Source organism: Lagopus muta, chromosome 12 (genome assembly GCF_023343835.1).
Source record: "Lagopus muta isolate bLagMut1 chromosome 12, bLagMut1 primary, whole genome shotgun sequence".
Taxonomy (NCBI): domain Eukaryota; kingdom Metazoa; phylum Chordata; class Aves; order Galliformes; family Phasianidae; genus Lagopus; species Lagopus muta.
The window spans coordinates 4,070,429-4,085,937 of NC_064444.1; the positions used below are offsets into that span (position 1 = coordinate 4,070,429).

General features: G+C 42.4%; 1 long non-coding RNA gene across 1 annotated transcript in view; it reads left to right on the forward strand.

The window, feature by feature from the left end:
* The window catches only part of LOC125699056 (uncharacterized), a 127,742-nt gene extending 119,463 nt beyond the window's left edge, over nucleotides 1-8,279 (forward strand). The window contains exons 3-4 of the long non-coding RNA XR_007379421.1: nucleotides 2,794-2,894; nucleotides 3,961-8,279. This is a non-coding gene — a long non-coding RNA (uncharacterized LOC125699056). The remainder of the gene's footprint in view (nucleotides 1-2,793; nucleotides 2,895-3,960) is intronic.
* The last annotated feature ends 7,230 nt before the right edge of the window (nucleotides 8,280-15,509 follow it).

The window sequence follows — 15,509 nt, forward strand, 5'->3', positions numbered from 1 at the left end:
GAACGCAGAGCCCACTGCAGAGATGTAGCTCTTGTAGGCCCTGTAGAGAGACTTGATAAAAGATGACTTCTGCCTCCAAAAGTGCAAAGTCTAAGCAGGTGCGGCGATGAAATCAAGGCTCAGCACCACTTCCTTACCAAAGAGAAACCCCAGCAGAGAAGCAGTACGTGCTCTCAGTGGCACAGGGAGCGCACAGCTCTCATCTGCTGAGTGCCACTGCCTCTTCTTGCACACAAAACCATCCTTTCTGCCCGTTTGTTTGACTTTAATGAGTGCAGAAGGGAAGCGCTCCCTGCGTTTTCTTTCTCTTAGAATTTGTATTGCACTTCATTAGGAACAGGTTTTGTATGTCTGTAGTGCATCCCTGGACAAAGTGGCTCTCGCCGCACACTTGTCATTTTTTTATTACGTTATTCTTTTTATATCATTATCAACTTTTTACAAGTGTCTATAAAAATTGGTGTAGGAAAGTGAAAGTCTTCAGAGTGAGTAAATGGACACTGTGCTAAATGAGTTATGTCTCTGATGCTATTATCTCTAAATCAGCATAGATTATTCAGGCTGGGGGCTTTTAGAATCATAAGTGGCTGAGATCATTTCTCAGTTCATCATCCTATTACACATAATGAGAAAATACTTCTAAATAGGAAGATTACTCTGTCAAAAGATCCCCCATGAATGATTCCCCAGGCACTGACAATGTGTATTAACTCTTTTCTTCCTGCATGGGAGGGATGAGAGAAGCTCAGTCCTCAAGGATTACTCTGAAACGTTCAGCAGCTCTGAATTTCCTCTGCTCTCCTGGGATCCCTTTGCTCCACCACTTATGTTTCTAACAGCATTTTCTTGGTTTCCACCCCTGCAGTTGCTTTCCTGCAGTATGTAAATTCAGCTGCCGGTGCTGAACCTGAAATGAGATAAAGCCTCTCAGAAATTCATTTCATTATTTTTGAGTGGTTCTGTTTATGTCAGTTTTAAGTTTCCATTCCACCAAGTGCAAATTGTAGCATTTCTCCAGCAAGTGATTTCTGGCTGCAACTTGACAAAGCGACAGCTCCCTTCCCCTCCCCAGGTGGGGAAGATCATCAGCACACAGGTGATGAATGGCCCTCTTGTTCCATTATTTCCCCACACTGCCACCGACTCATTGCCTTATTGCACGGGTAGAGTTATTAGTTTTACTTATTGGGCAGCACGTTTCCAAGAAGCCATTTAACGCACAGTTTCATGAGGCAGTTTTCATGGAATATAAACTCCACATTCCAACTCTCAAATCAAGGATTCCTTTTACCTTCCACAGAGCTCTGTGAAATATCCCTTCTGTTTGTGCTGGGCACGGTGAGGTTTCAGCACATCCCACCTGTAGCCAATCCCACCTAAAGGATGCTGTTACTATGCCTGTGTCTGTTCCCAATCTCACATAAAACATCTTTTACAGGAGAGGATGGAGCAAATGCAAATGTGTATCTTGCTGCACGTTAACACATACAAAGAGAAATGACTCCTGCCAACTTCTGCCCAGCTTTGCCCTTGTTCTCTTACCATCCTTCTCTGCAAGACAAACTGTCTGCACTGCTCTAATTATTTACTGCAATTCATGGGGAGTGAGGATTTCTTTCAGAGTGCCCCACATCTACTAACAGCACTTGATGTTTGCAAACATGGTACTTCAGAACAGTTTGGATGGTTCTATGGACAAACATCAGCCTGATGGGTGATGATGGGTGGCAGTTTACAACGCCATCACAAGAGTTGGAAGTCTCTTGATAACACCATGTCCCACCACCAGCCAGAGGTTTACTCTCCATAATCGTTTACTCACATAAAACTTGGGGAGCAAGGACTTACACAAAAGGTAGGCTGAGATCTAATGTGAAAGATAATTTTTTATGCTTGCCTCCTGCCTGCTCTTTATACTTTCCACTGTTGTATTTTCATGCTGGCTGTGCCAGAGGCAAGGTACTGGGTTAAAGGACCCCACACCACAGCCAGTAAGACCAGAAGCAGCTTTCAATGAGCAACCTGAGCCACCTTCATAAAATATACATGCCAGCTATGTGGCCAGGCTTTCTGCATGGGATACTTTTCCATTATTCTCCAACCGTAGATTCATAATTACAGCAAGAGTAAACCAGAAGGTGCCCAAATTTACAAAAACATCACTGGAACTATCAGTGACTCCCAGAAGATCTATGCCACTGCAGTTTTGCACACACATCTATACGTGATAATGAGAAGTTTATACTCTATGAAATGCAATCTTAGAATTAAAAAAAAAATGTTAGGTACATCTGTTTTACTTCATGCTGTCTTTCTGGACTGTGTTTGGAGTTCTGAAAGTTGTTCCTCTTTTTTCCCTTTGCTATGGCAGGGCTCGATTGGAGTGCTGGGGCTACACCCCTGGGCTGCCTGTACACACGGTCAGAGTTCAGGCCATGTACCATATGTGTTTTTGTCACTCATTACTGTGCAGGCAGAACCCACCATGCTGACATCACATTAGTCAGACATGATGGCTATGCGCTGGGATGCCATGCTTGTGCTGGGATGCCATGCTCATTTAGACGACCAAAGCCCAGGGCACATGCCTCCAGCCCTGTGGATTCAAAGAGCAGCTGGAAGCCCCTGCAGAGCTCCACAGCTGCTGTGATTCTGGCCAAATTGCTGTGCTTTTCAGGGCCTTTAGGGGTTTGAGCTTTGCTCTAGTAAGGTATGGGGCAAAAGCTGGGAGTGTAGAGGTTTGGAAATTGAGGTCCAGGACAAATCCCAGAGCTTCACCTTTTGCCTTTGCAGGAAGACAGCTGCCAATTCATTGCCTGCTGGAGCCTCTGGAGGGACTTAGGGAGCCCAGGAAGATTCCTACTGTGATTGCCCATCTCATGGATGATATCTCTGTGAGTACAGAATGTTGCATAGGATGTCAGAGCTTGACTTTCCCTTGTCTACAAACTGTTTCTCAAACAGAAACTTTTCCTTTTGCTCAATTGCACAGACGTTAATGGCAGTTGTAACAAGTGATTGCTGGGTGGGACTGAGCATAGTCCTGTTATGTCCCTTCAAAGGGTCCTTTCTAGCACATTAACCTCATCTTGAGGGCATTTATTTTTTTGTCTGCCAAACAACATTAGTGTTGGCTTCTGATTTTAAAATGCTTCATAAATCATCTCCTTTCAGTTGCATTTCAGAGTCAGTACTATTTCACTTTTACTGTTTCTTGAAGCTCCCCACAAAGTACATTAATTTTTCATTAAAGGGAAAAAAAAAAAAATCTGTATTTCTTTCCAGAATAAATGAATTTTGTAACTTCAAAATATCTTGTCTAATGATCGCCATCCAGCCATTTAAAATAAAGTCTTTGGGGACAGATGTCTTCATCACTGAGCAAACTTTAAATTGATTTTCCACTTTCATTGTAAGATTCAGTTAAAGAGAAGCAAAGACTGTATTTCAGTACTGATATGCTCCCGACATGTACTGTCAAAGTCTGCTCTTGCCATTCTTTTGGTGGGAATAGCTGCTTTAGAAATGTTTATATATTATCAAAATTAGGTTTCAAAATGAGCTACAGTATCTATATAAAGGGGAATAATATTATTTTAGAGAAACTAATTGGAAACTTGTTTTTTTGGCTAAAGTAGTTATTATTTCCATTATGGCAAGCTGGAAGTAGATGAAATTCGCCTTTATCTTTCCTAGCCTGGTGTCTCCAATAATTTATTCAAACTGAAATTAAAACCTGACACAGTCCCAGTGAGGCATTTCACACCAGTTAAAGATTATTCTTCTGTAAAAGAACTTTTGTTCAAAAATTTCATTATGTTATTACAAATGTATTTATTATAGAAGGGTGATACATAAATCAAAAGCTATCTGTTCTTGTGTGTGTGTGTGTGTGTATATATATATATATATATATTTTTATCCCCCTAACAAGACCTAAAACTGTATTTTCTTTCCTAGGAACGTAAAATTTTAAGATAAGAACCACTGTTTCATATACCAGGGAGGGAATGCCTGTGGAAAATATCTGCAGGAAAGCAAAATGTTCAGCGCCAACTGGAGTCTTGCAAGCCTGAGTGCATACAGAGGCAAAGTCCAGTTGGGCATGTGCAAGAAAGGAAGAGCAGAATCACCATAGAATCACAGAATGGCTGAGGTTGGAGGGGAACTTAAAGATCATCCAGTTCCAACCCCCGTGCCATGGCCTGGTTGCCCCCCACCAGCTCATGCTGCTCACTGCCCATCCAGCCTGGCCTTGAATGTCTCCAGAGATGGGGCATCTGCAAATTCTTTGGGCAGCATGTGCCAGTGCCTCACCATCCTCTGAGAACAGAACTTCTTCCTAAAATCTGTTCAGAACCTCGTCTCTTTTAGGTTAAAGCCACTCTCCCTACTTCTATCGCTATCAAACAGTGTTGAAAAGTTGGTTCCCCTTCCTTGTTGCAAGCTCCCTTCAAGTATTGGAGGGCTGCAACAGTGTCTTCCCGGAGCCTTCTTTTCTCCAGGCTGAGCAATCCCAATTCTCTCTGCCTCACCTGATAGGAGAGGTGCTTCAGCCCTTGGCCCTTCTCTACACTCACTCCAACAGCTCTGCATACTCCCTGCATCAGAGAGCAGTAGTCCATCTACTGGACTGTACTGTAACATCTGGAGATGGTTACACTCAAGGGCAGAGCAGAGGAAGACAATCATCTTCCTTCTCTGCTGGCCACCCCTCTTTTGGTGTAGCCCAGAATACTGTTGGGCTTCTGGGCTGAAAATAAAGCAGAAAATAAGGCTCCTTTGCACTGAAGAAGGAAAGGAGTGGTGTTGAGTCTCCAAGTTGGATGGTTAAAAGCTGCACAAAATAGCAGCTAGCTGTGACTCTTGGTAAGGGCTACAGGCACAGGTGTCATCCTTGGTGAGTTTAAAGCTGTGAGCCCTCTGCAAAGTGCCCTGGGTGCTTTGTGCAGCTGGGGGTCAGCACAAAGCAAACCAGCAAAGTATGCAGTGCCACGAGAGCACTGGGCAGGCTGAAGGAGCGTGTGAAAGCAGCAGGGTGAGAAATTGCATTCTGTTCTAGTAAGTAAAGGATATGGAGAGGGGTGGGCTCACAGGAGTGTGGGCAACTTTCAGACTGAGGAGAAATTTTCCAAAAGCGTAAAATTGTAATTGCGTGAGGAAAGGGTGGTTAATAATTTTCCCCTTTTAATTCAAACGCACTAAAGTTAATTGCCATTTGGCAGCCTGAGATACACAAATTAGGGGAGGCTAATTCTGCTAATCCTCACTCTAAGTTGCAGGGTATTAAATACAAACATGATCGTCCAGCAAATGGACAGATCCTGCCTCTACTGAAACCAGAAGGAGCTCTGACATTGACTAGAGTAGGGGTCAGGTTAAGCCCCTGGGTGAGCTGTGCAGGTAGGGATAATCAGGCTTGGATGAAGGGGGAAACAAAAGGGTTTTTCCTTTTGCATTTGGGCCTGGAATCACTCAGATTCTCAAATTCTTCAAACTTGCCCAACCTCCAACCTCATCACACTTCCCATTGCAACTGCTTTTTGGCTGCCCAGATGCCTACAGGCTGCGTTTTCTGTGCTTCTCCATTCCCCACTTCGTTCTCAAACCAATTAAATACATGCTGGCAAAAATATCTCAAAAACCAATGGCTGTAATGCAAACTGGGCTATTTCCTTGAGGAACTTCTTCCCTGTTCAGCCTGCAGCAATCTGTCTGCTGTCCCAAATTCTCCACATGCTGTTGCTACCGTGTGTTATATTGCACATCTGATTTAAGCCCAGCAAGGCTTTAGCTCATCCTCTGGTGAGTAAACCCAAGGAGATCCCACAGGAGCCAAGAAGCATGCTGCCAGAGGATGAATGTTGGGTTCTGAGATGAGTGGAAGTCTGGCTATAGGATGCAGTATGGGTCTATGCCTCGCAGCACTGAAGACCTTTGGTTTGGAGCTCTGCCTCTGAGCCAGGATAAAACCATTTGCCCATCTGTGTGAAGTGTCTCTCTACCTGCATAGCTGAAGTGTAATTAAAGGTTGATCCAGTGAACAGGACTTAATCTCTTATGGCATGATATATTTGGGCCAAGCACCTCACTACGACTTGATTTGAATTCCTGTTTACAAATGGCACTAGATAAATAGTAAGGAGATAGTCCAATCAGAAGTGGGTACTGCTTGGAAACAGCCATTTGGCTTGAAGTATTGCAAGAAAATCAATGTGGGATCTCTACAGAGCCGAATAAGAACATCAGTCTCCAAATACATCTGATGTGAGCCAAGCCTCCTCATTTTCAGTTCAGTTATCACTGACATTTCAGCTATTATTCATCAGTTTAGAAGGAAAAGAGGAACCTACATCATTTGCAAAACCTATATGGTCTTTCCAAACATTTTTCCTGCCTTCCCAGTGATGATTATTACACACTGCTGTAATTAAGCAGATTAATTTACATTTCCCATCATCTGAGGATGGAGTAGCAACCCAGATTTATTTCTCTGGATTGCTTCCCTCAGTCACTGCTCATAGCACTGAAGCTGCAGCAGTATTTTCTCTTTCAAAAATGCAGCAGCAGAGATGCTCTGTGATTCCAAATGAAATAATTTTGATGTCACAAGAAATGTCATTAAAACTACTGCAGTCTTTTAATAAGCTCCTTCTTAGGAGGATGGATTTTCAGCCTCCTCGTGTCAGCTCTGCGCAGAGTAACTACAGCAAAGCTTGGTGCCAGTGTCCCTGTTACAAAATCTGTTTCTCAAGGGTTTATAATTATAACATGCCCATAAAAATTTACTCATCTGAAACCCAGGATATAGTTTCTCAGACAGAGAGGAAATATTGCTCGCTGAACTTGGTTTAAATCAATTCCGAGTTTCAAGAATCCAAAAATAATAAGGTTTGTGGGTTTTATATGCTCTTTCTGTGGTTCCATAACTCAGAAAGAAATCACTTTGTAGAATAAAGTGTCATGTTTGTTTATAAAGCAGAGCAGGGGAGAAGCAGATAAAAGTTCAGACTTCTTATAGTGGCTACTGAAAATCCAAAGAAAATCATGTTCTCCATTTCCCCATGGTGCCCTCACACTCGAAGCTTGTCCTGACTAGCTGTGATGATACACACTGCAGGATCCCAGCGGGGCTGTGGGCCCCATCCTTGTAGGTGTAGAGAGCTGCCCTAAGCAGCTGGGGGAGTAAGGGATGGAATCACCCACAGCATTTTTGCCCTTTCCCTCATTTCCAGCTTACCGCAGTTAGAAGGCAAACGGAAAGTGCCCTCCTAATAATTGCTAATAAAAGCGTCGATAAACGATCCCTGCACAACTGAGTTCCAATGCATATTGGCATCACCAAACGCCTTGCAATATTTAGCCTTTAGCTTGTATCGACGAGGAAAATAACACTGCTGCTGTACTGAACTATAGATGGCATAAGCAAAGCCCAGCAAGTACAGAAAGACAGAAAACAAGTCCTGTGAAATCTAAAAGCAATATTTTTAATTTCATTTGGAATTCGCATTCAGGTCAGTTTTGTACAGCTGCACGTCGTTCAGTCTATCTTTGTCAGCTCTTGCCTATTAGAAAAAATATTGCACTTCTCAATGTTCTACCTCTATCAAATTGACAGGGTCATTTTTCACAAGGCAAGCTGGAATTAAGGTGACATTAAACCATTTTGCATACAACAACTAAAGTCGTGCTGCAACAACAGTTAAAAAAATAGCTGTTTTCTCGGTGTTATTTATCATACCTTTCCAAGGCAGTTTTGGTGAGTTCCTGAATATCTGCAGATTTGCTAGCTTGACATGATATTGCAAGTTTGGAAATCATGTTTGCAGTTGTAATTATAATATTCTCATTTTCTCATTCTGCCTAGTATTACAACTTCTTTAAAGTCAGCCCCTGTAAGGAACACTGTCTGTTTGTCAGAGTGTTATTTCCACAAAGTATTTTCTCCTTTGAGGAGTGTTATTTCCACCCTGCAATATATCAGGTATTTCATTCACACAAAATGATTGAACAAATGATAAAAAGAACTACCTTATCAAGGAACATGCTTATAAGCACATTCTGCTCTTCCTTCAACTTCAGGCTTTTAGTATTACTGACTCAGATCCCATATGTAAAGCAATACACTGAGTACTGTAGGGGTCTTAGAGGAAGTGTGCATATTTTCCACAGCTGGCTGAAATCCAAACGTATTTCTAAATCCTAAAGAAATTCTGCTCATGAGTCATCCTTGTAGTGCAGCGTAGGAGAGTGTGGCTGCGTGGGAAGGGGGGGCTCTGATGGGGAGCACACAGCACTGCGCAGAGAGATGTGATAATAAACATCATTACGATGGTTTACACAGCTGTAATGGTTATCTGAGACCTCAAAAGCTTTGTTTCTATGGCAATCCCCAAAATCCTAGAGGAGATGTTGAATGCAAGACAGGTGTTTGGGTAACATATCCTCAGCTTCCTGTTCTCATACGTTGTTTCCTATCCAGCCTCACAACTCGGTTCACACATGGATTTATAAAGAGGTGCTAAAACCCGTTAGAGGGGAGATTTTACTCTACATTTGGGCTGAGATCAACCAGTAGGAGTTAGAGAATCTGCAGAATAGAGAGACAGGGAGCAGTAACACAAAACCAGTCACTTGGTACAGCCCCATGGCATGATGCAGTCTATCAGTCTTCACTGTTTACCCATCATCTCTTTTCTCTTCAACCTTTTGTTTTCAAATGTCATGGAAAGCTAAGCAGCTGGATTTTTCTGAGTAAGGTTTTATGAACACATTTTTCTTCCATAATAGGAAATTCCTCACGACTGCTTCAATGCTTCCTTTCCTCCACAGTTTGGTTGGCAAAGCAAAACAGATTGTCACCTGCACTAAGATGGTGATGTGCAATGGCCCATTGCAGGAGAATTCAGCTGGGGAGGGAGGAAACTGTGAGAAGGGTAACCAGATAACAGACAAATTGTCCAAATGAGAAAAAGTGAGATTCCCACTGGTCTTTTTGACTGGACAGACCTAAGCCAGCTTTTTCCACTGTTTTACATTAGCTCTCCATTGCCTTTATCCTCCTCAGAGACCCCACAGTCTTCTAGTTGGTGCTGCAAAAGGTCAGGACAGTTCATCAGTTCATTTTGTCTCTGTTGTACTAGACTTTCAGACTGGGATTTCTTTGTCCTTCCCATCTTTACGTAGCTTTGCCACAAATGTGGAACCCATAAATCGAATTACTGTCAATACATACTGTCAAAATACATTTCAGACATACACTGGGACTTTAAGGGCCATACTGAAAGAGAAATGTTATCTTCTGGGTTTCTCCAGGAGCATCCAGGACTCTCAAAGTTTTATGTTAAACATCAGCCTCACTCTTCTCCATATTACAGTGATGAAGAACTAGCTTGAAATCAATTTATTGATCCCTAAGAAGAAAGATATAGAAGGTTATTAAAGTTAACACTTCTGTATGTGCAACTTATTACTGTGCAACCTATTACTGAGCTTGTTAACATTCACGTGCTGGTTGACAGCAGCTATGGGAAGGACAAGGTAGCCAGCTCCATTCTTAAACAGCTGCTCACGGGCAGGAATTCAGCTTTAGTCCTGTTCTGGTAAGTCCTACATCTCAGCTGGAGCCAATGAGCAGTGCCAGTAGATATTTAGTTCCTTAAAAACTAAGTCACTTGCTTAGCCCACGTTCCAAATTTCTACATCATTTTTTCAGCTTTGGTGTCTATAGATGAACCAACTTACATATGTATATATGAAATATTTGCCTAATTTCCTTTCCTATGCAGTTACTTGCAATATGAAGAATACAAGAAGGGTTACTATATTAGAAAATCAGCCAGGAGCCACATGGATACAAAGCTGCTGAGTGTGCAGCTATACATATTCACACAGATGTGTTTTACTTCACAGATTTCAATGACATCTTCTGCAGTCAGAGAAATCAAGTTTCCTGTGGTCTTCTTTTTGAAACCATCCATTTTCAATAATTTATTCACAGGCAGTCTCTGTTGTGGTGGGTTTGCATTTGTCACATCACCTCAATTTCTCTAATGAGTTGTTAATGAGAGGTCAATTACTTATGGAAATTAGGAAAACATTCATTGAGGAACTGTACTGAGTAAAGTGTGCTACTTCATAATGTTATGATATAAATCATTACAGCTTTAATGATCATTTTACTCTTTTTCATGTTCGAGCTTGTTCCCTGCCTTATACAGTGGCCTTGAGATGATTCTGAAATGAACTCAAGTGATTCCCCTGAAAATGTCTCCATATTGTATTTTCTAATAACTGCAGAATGCCTTTTGTTATTAAACATTTGCTCATGCATCAGCATCTTGCTGTGAAATCTTCAGCTGAATATAAGGATGTTAAGAACACCAGATGTGCCATGCTGGCCCACAGCAGTCCTCTACCCTGTCCTCTACCCTGGCTCCGCTTCCACTTTTGATACTACAGAAGAAAATGGCCATCCCACAAAGACCTTGGCCCAAACTGTGACCTGCAAAGCAGCCTCCTGACTCCTCTTCTGGACAACCAGGTAAGCATCCACAGACTGCAGCACATCATTCCCCAGAATTATTGAGTTCTACACTGTCTGTTTAGTGAAAAGTCTTCAGGAATTGCTGACTGGTAAGTCAAAATGTTTGTCTCACAATTTTCCCTCCTCCCATGCACCTATTTTGAACACTTTTAAGGCTTTGAATGAATGGTATACAAACACAGGAACACAGGCAAAAAAAGGATCCAAGGGACCAAGACGAATTGCGGCTCAGTTGCAGAATCATGCAATTAAATGGAGAGGCCAGGGGTATAATTTGCTGCTGAAATTCAGCTTTGTGCTGTCGTAAGTTATTATTTCAGAACAGACGCTGAAACAGCCAGAGAGGAAAGTGTACAAGCAGAAGTATAATTGGACTTCAGTATTTCATACTGACGCCCTGAGATTTCCACAACTAAGCACAGTTTCAGAGTCCAACCAGGGTAACACTGCAGTGAACAAACGTAAGATCTCCCATATTCAGCCCGTCAGATTATTCCATTTCCCCTGCAGGCACTGTAAATCAAAAGCTAAAAACATCCCGTTATGTTTTACAAAACAGTTTTGTTGGTCCTTCTTACCAAAGACATTCTGGACACGTGTTATTTTAATCTGAGTCTCATTCATTCCTGTTTTACTGTCTGGAATTCAGCGTTAAACTGGGGGAAAGAAAGAAAGGAGAGGAAAAAAACCCCAGTAGTTAACCACAGAGAAAGCAAGCAGCAGCCAGTTAAACCAAAGAATGAACACATCACATGGACTTGATTTTCTCAGTATCTAAAGACTTACAAGGTCCTTGAACCAGGCATGGGCTGGATGCAGGTGAAACCCTTGTTGTTATTTGACTTAGGAGTGCTTAGAGCCCAACATTTCAGTGTAAAGAAACACACTGTGCTCATTAGGGGATAATTCAGCTGGTCCAAAGTACAGTCCTGCCACTTACTGTTAATATCCCTTCAGGAGGCACTCACATTTACATCTCTAACTCCTTCCCCAGTCCTTGGAAGGATATACACATTAACAAAGAAGTGTCCAACTACTAATCAAAAGCAATACAATACCATCCAATCTATGATGAAATAAAGAAACGAGTATGAATGTAAGTACCTCCTCTTTATATCAGAGCCTCTACATTGTTTTCAGGAGCTTTTTTTGTCATGCAGTGATGAAAGGCTGAGAACAAAGTGAGTAAAATTTCCTCTTACTGCTTAAAAATTCTCAGCTGGTTTGCCGTATCAAAAAGCTGTCTCTTTAAACAAATCACACGGTTAAAAATGCCAAGTTTTAATTCAGCAACTAACTCAGAAAATGACAATTTAATCAATCAGAACCAACCCTCCTGAAGAAAAAGGGAAAAAAAAAATCTTCAGGCTTTCATGCAATGCGAGAGCGGTTGAAACTATAAAAAGGTTCAATCACTGTAGAACAAGCCTGCAGCATCAATGTTTATTAAAGTCAGGGGAGCCATTTATTGACCTGGGAAATAGCAAACCACCAGCAGCACTGCCAGATTGCATTTTTATAGTTAACAAACGGAAGGTGATATTTTCCTTTTCTCTTTTAATTGTGATTCTATCAAATCCAAAGAGCTAAAAGCTGCTTGGTTTTTAAAGGAACGCGAAGAGGAGGATGCTCTGCCCCATCCTCCAGTCACTCTCTCTGCTCTGACTCCTAGCAGTGGGATCTATTAAATCATTGCATCATAGGATCAAATTTTTAGGCTTATCAGAATGACAGACCTGTGTCTGCTCCCCCCTGCACTTTAGGTGATGATAGAAGATAGGGAGCTACCATTATCAAGCTGCTTCCTTCTGTAATCAAAAAGGAATTATTGTATTTATTGACATAAAGGTCATCCTGCCACTGGGACAGCCAAAAGCACTTAGAATTAATTGTCTTCTCCCAAACTGACAACTGGCAATTATTTATTTTTTTTTAATCAAAGCACAGATTGGTTGTTCTAGAGATTTTCTAACTGTTTTGCCACGTCTTTAACTCGCACCTTTTTACACCACATACATTTTGAGCATGTAAGGCTATGAAAAGGAAAGCCTCACAACACGAGCTGCCCTACTCATGTTATCTGAGCTGAGCTTCATTTTCTGCCCAGCCACTGGAAGCCTTAGGGTTATCATGGCAAGGATTGAAGTCATTCTGTATGTGTCAGCTGCCACCTCGACCGGTGCCATCACCAGAAAGTGGACTTCAAAGGCTGCAAGGATGAGTCAGTGCAGCCTGATGTGCCATGCCACATGCTGCAGCTGAGAGCTGTGACAAACCCATGTCCTCTGAGCATTAGGTACAAAGCGAGCCGGCCGACAGGTTATACATGCATGCATCAAAAGGAATGAATATGGTAACAAATCTCCAGCCACCCAGGGCCATCGGAGCTGTCAATACGCCGCATTAAGCGAGAGCAAGGGAGATAAAAACAAAGACTCCTTGCCTCAAAACCACACATCTCTGCTGCTCGGAGAATTTCACACTGCCTCTGAGCAGAGCACCAAGGTACAGAAGCACGTTTTTGATGCTGCCCAGTCCTACACGGCACTTCGCACTCTTTCAGGTTTGCAAACACACCTGCAGCAGTTCTACATCTTGTTTTCCTTGTTCACAGAGGAGAACACATAAAGTCCTCACTCACAGCAGAGGGAGGTGTTTGACACAAGTTAATGACTCGCCTGTCAGACTATCAGAATTTCGATACTTGCAGAGGAAAGAAAAAAAGGCTTTGAGTATTTTGAGATATGTAAAAAGGTGCTTTGGGATTTAAAGTCAGCTCGTAACAAACTGAGCGGTGTAAGGCCTGAGATATCAGCTTGGTGCTACAATCACAAAACTGCAAGCATATGAATAAATAAAAGGAAATGCAAGAAAATGCAAGCCATGACTTCCCTCAGATTAGATCCCACTGGCACGAAATTAGCTCACAACTGTCACTTGTGTTGTTTCAAGAGAGATTAATTCTTAAATAACGCTAATGACAACTTTGATTTGACTTCTATTATTACTACAGAGATGGGACTATGCTTCCTGGGAAGAAAAATCTTTTATCTGCTTGCTTAATGCATAATGTTTGATGAGATGGAGCTCCTCTCCCCTGAGTTATTTCCCTGAGCATTTTCGTTTTGAAAAAGAAATGGATTTCCAGGTTGAAAGCAAAGGTGCTGTGCAGCTGTCAGAGCTGGGGGAAAGGGGTGTGACTGCCATGCACAACAGCCTTGTATCTTCTCTAAGCAATATCCCTTCTGCTTCAGCTCCTCACCCTCACTGCATCTCACAAGCAGGAATCATTACAGGGCTGGATTCTTCTGACCTGCCTCCACCACCGTCAGTAAATCATAAACCTTTCTCCTATAATCAATGGAGTGTCTTCAGATCTACCAGACAGTATAATCTGCTTCACGAGGCAGCTGATTGTTATCTGTAACTTCCCCATGCAATTCTAGCTATGGGAGGATGTAATCCAAAAATTTCCTTCAGGCTTTTTTACTGCTGAAATACATCAAATTCTCATGGCAGGCTGTTTTACAACCTCCACTTTTCTAAATAAACATCACGCGGGCTGTACTGCATTTATGGGAAAATACTTCTTCTTGCCTGCCTGCACACATTGAGGCGGGTTGTTGGCTGATGTGCCGGCACGTGAGACAACCAGCAGCACACCTCTGTGAGCCCATGGTGTCATTGGGGCACCACAGGTCCGAGGCTGTGGATGCCAACCCAGGGAGCACCCAGAATATTCCACAGTCAAGTTCAAAACCCCTCACACCATTCACTCCCAGCTTCCAGCACTCCTGCATGCCGTTTTAAATTATTAGGCTCAGCTCCCAAAGATTAAAGAGTTGGTGGTATCACATCAAAGGTATCACGCTGCTGATATATGCAGTGGCTGCTGAAGAAAAGGGGCTGCTTGGACTGATGAAATGTTGCCATGCAGGCAGGAGAGGGTGATGTGCAAGGAATGGGGAAAGCTTTCACAAAGGGCACCACACAAACCAGGCATAGTAGCTGGAGACGTGCTGATGGGTGCAGAGTAATGTATTTAGAAAGAATCATTCGAAGTACGTTTCTGGACTATAAATTAGCTGAAACTGCTCAGAAAATGCCCTGAATGACATTGAAGGCCATGCAATTAAATGCAAGGCTTCAACGTGCAATGATCAACAAAAAGCAAATGCACCATTAGAGTGCATGCAAAACAGAAAATAAGGCCAAAGTGGGGAGTTAATGGAGGCACTGTGCTGTCATACAAACTAAAGGCGTTCCCCTACTGGTTTGTTTGCTAAGATACAAACAGACTCTGATGCACGTTTGTGTTTGGAAAACTGCAAACTTTTCCCCAGCTTTTTCTGATGGAAAGGGTTGGAAACTGTTAATGATGAACAGAAGCTCTAACACAGTGGGGACAAACGAAGCAGGACAGATCCCGCAGTCACAGAGACCTTCTCATTTGGGCCTTGAACTTCAGAGCATCTTCAGCTCATTTTTGGAGCCTGGAGATGAACCTGCTTTGTCTATGTGAAAATTAAATATTTCTACCCCACCACTTCAAGGATTGCCCTTGAAGTGGATGTGGCTCATTTGTGTTTGTGGTTATGTTAACCCTCTGAGCTTAACTGTGTAGTAAGGATGCCCGGATTCAGATTATTCCTCCTCCCTCTTTCCCACTGCAGTAATGCTTTGCCCTTCATTGTACATTTTTGTGGACTCTATTAGAGCATAAATCTTCAAAAGTTCTTCAAGCTCACTTTGACCTACATCTTGCACATATGGGAACTTTCCTTCCCAGATTGTCTTTCTGAGCACACTGGCTCATTACAGTTTTGAACACTGAACTCTCACTCGTATTACTTTACTGCCTGGTTTATGCGCTGAATGTCAAAACAGGCATCAGAAATCTGATTTATGAGGATATATACAGAAATTGTGGTGCCTGCTGGTGGCTGGGTGTCAGCTGGCAGCT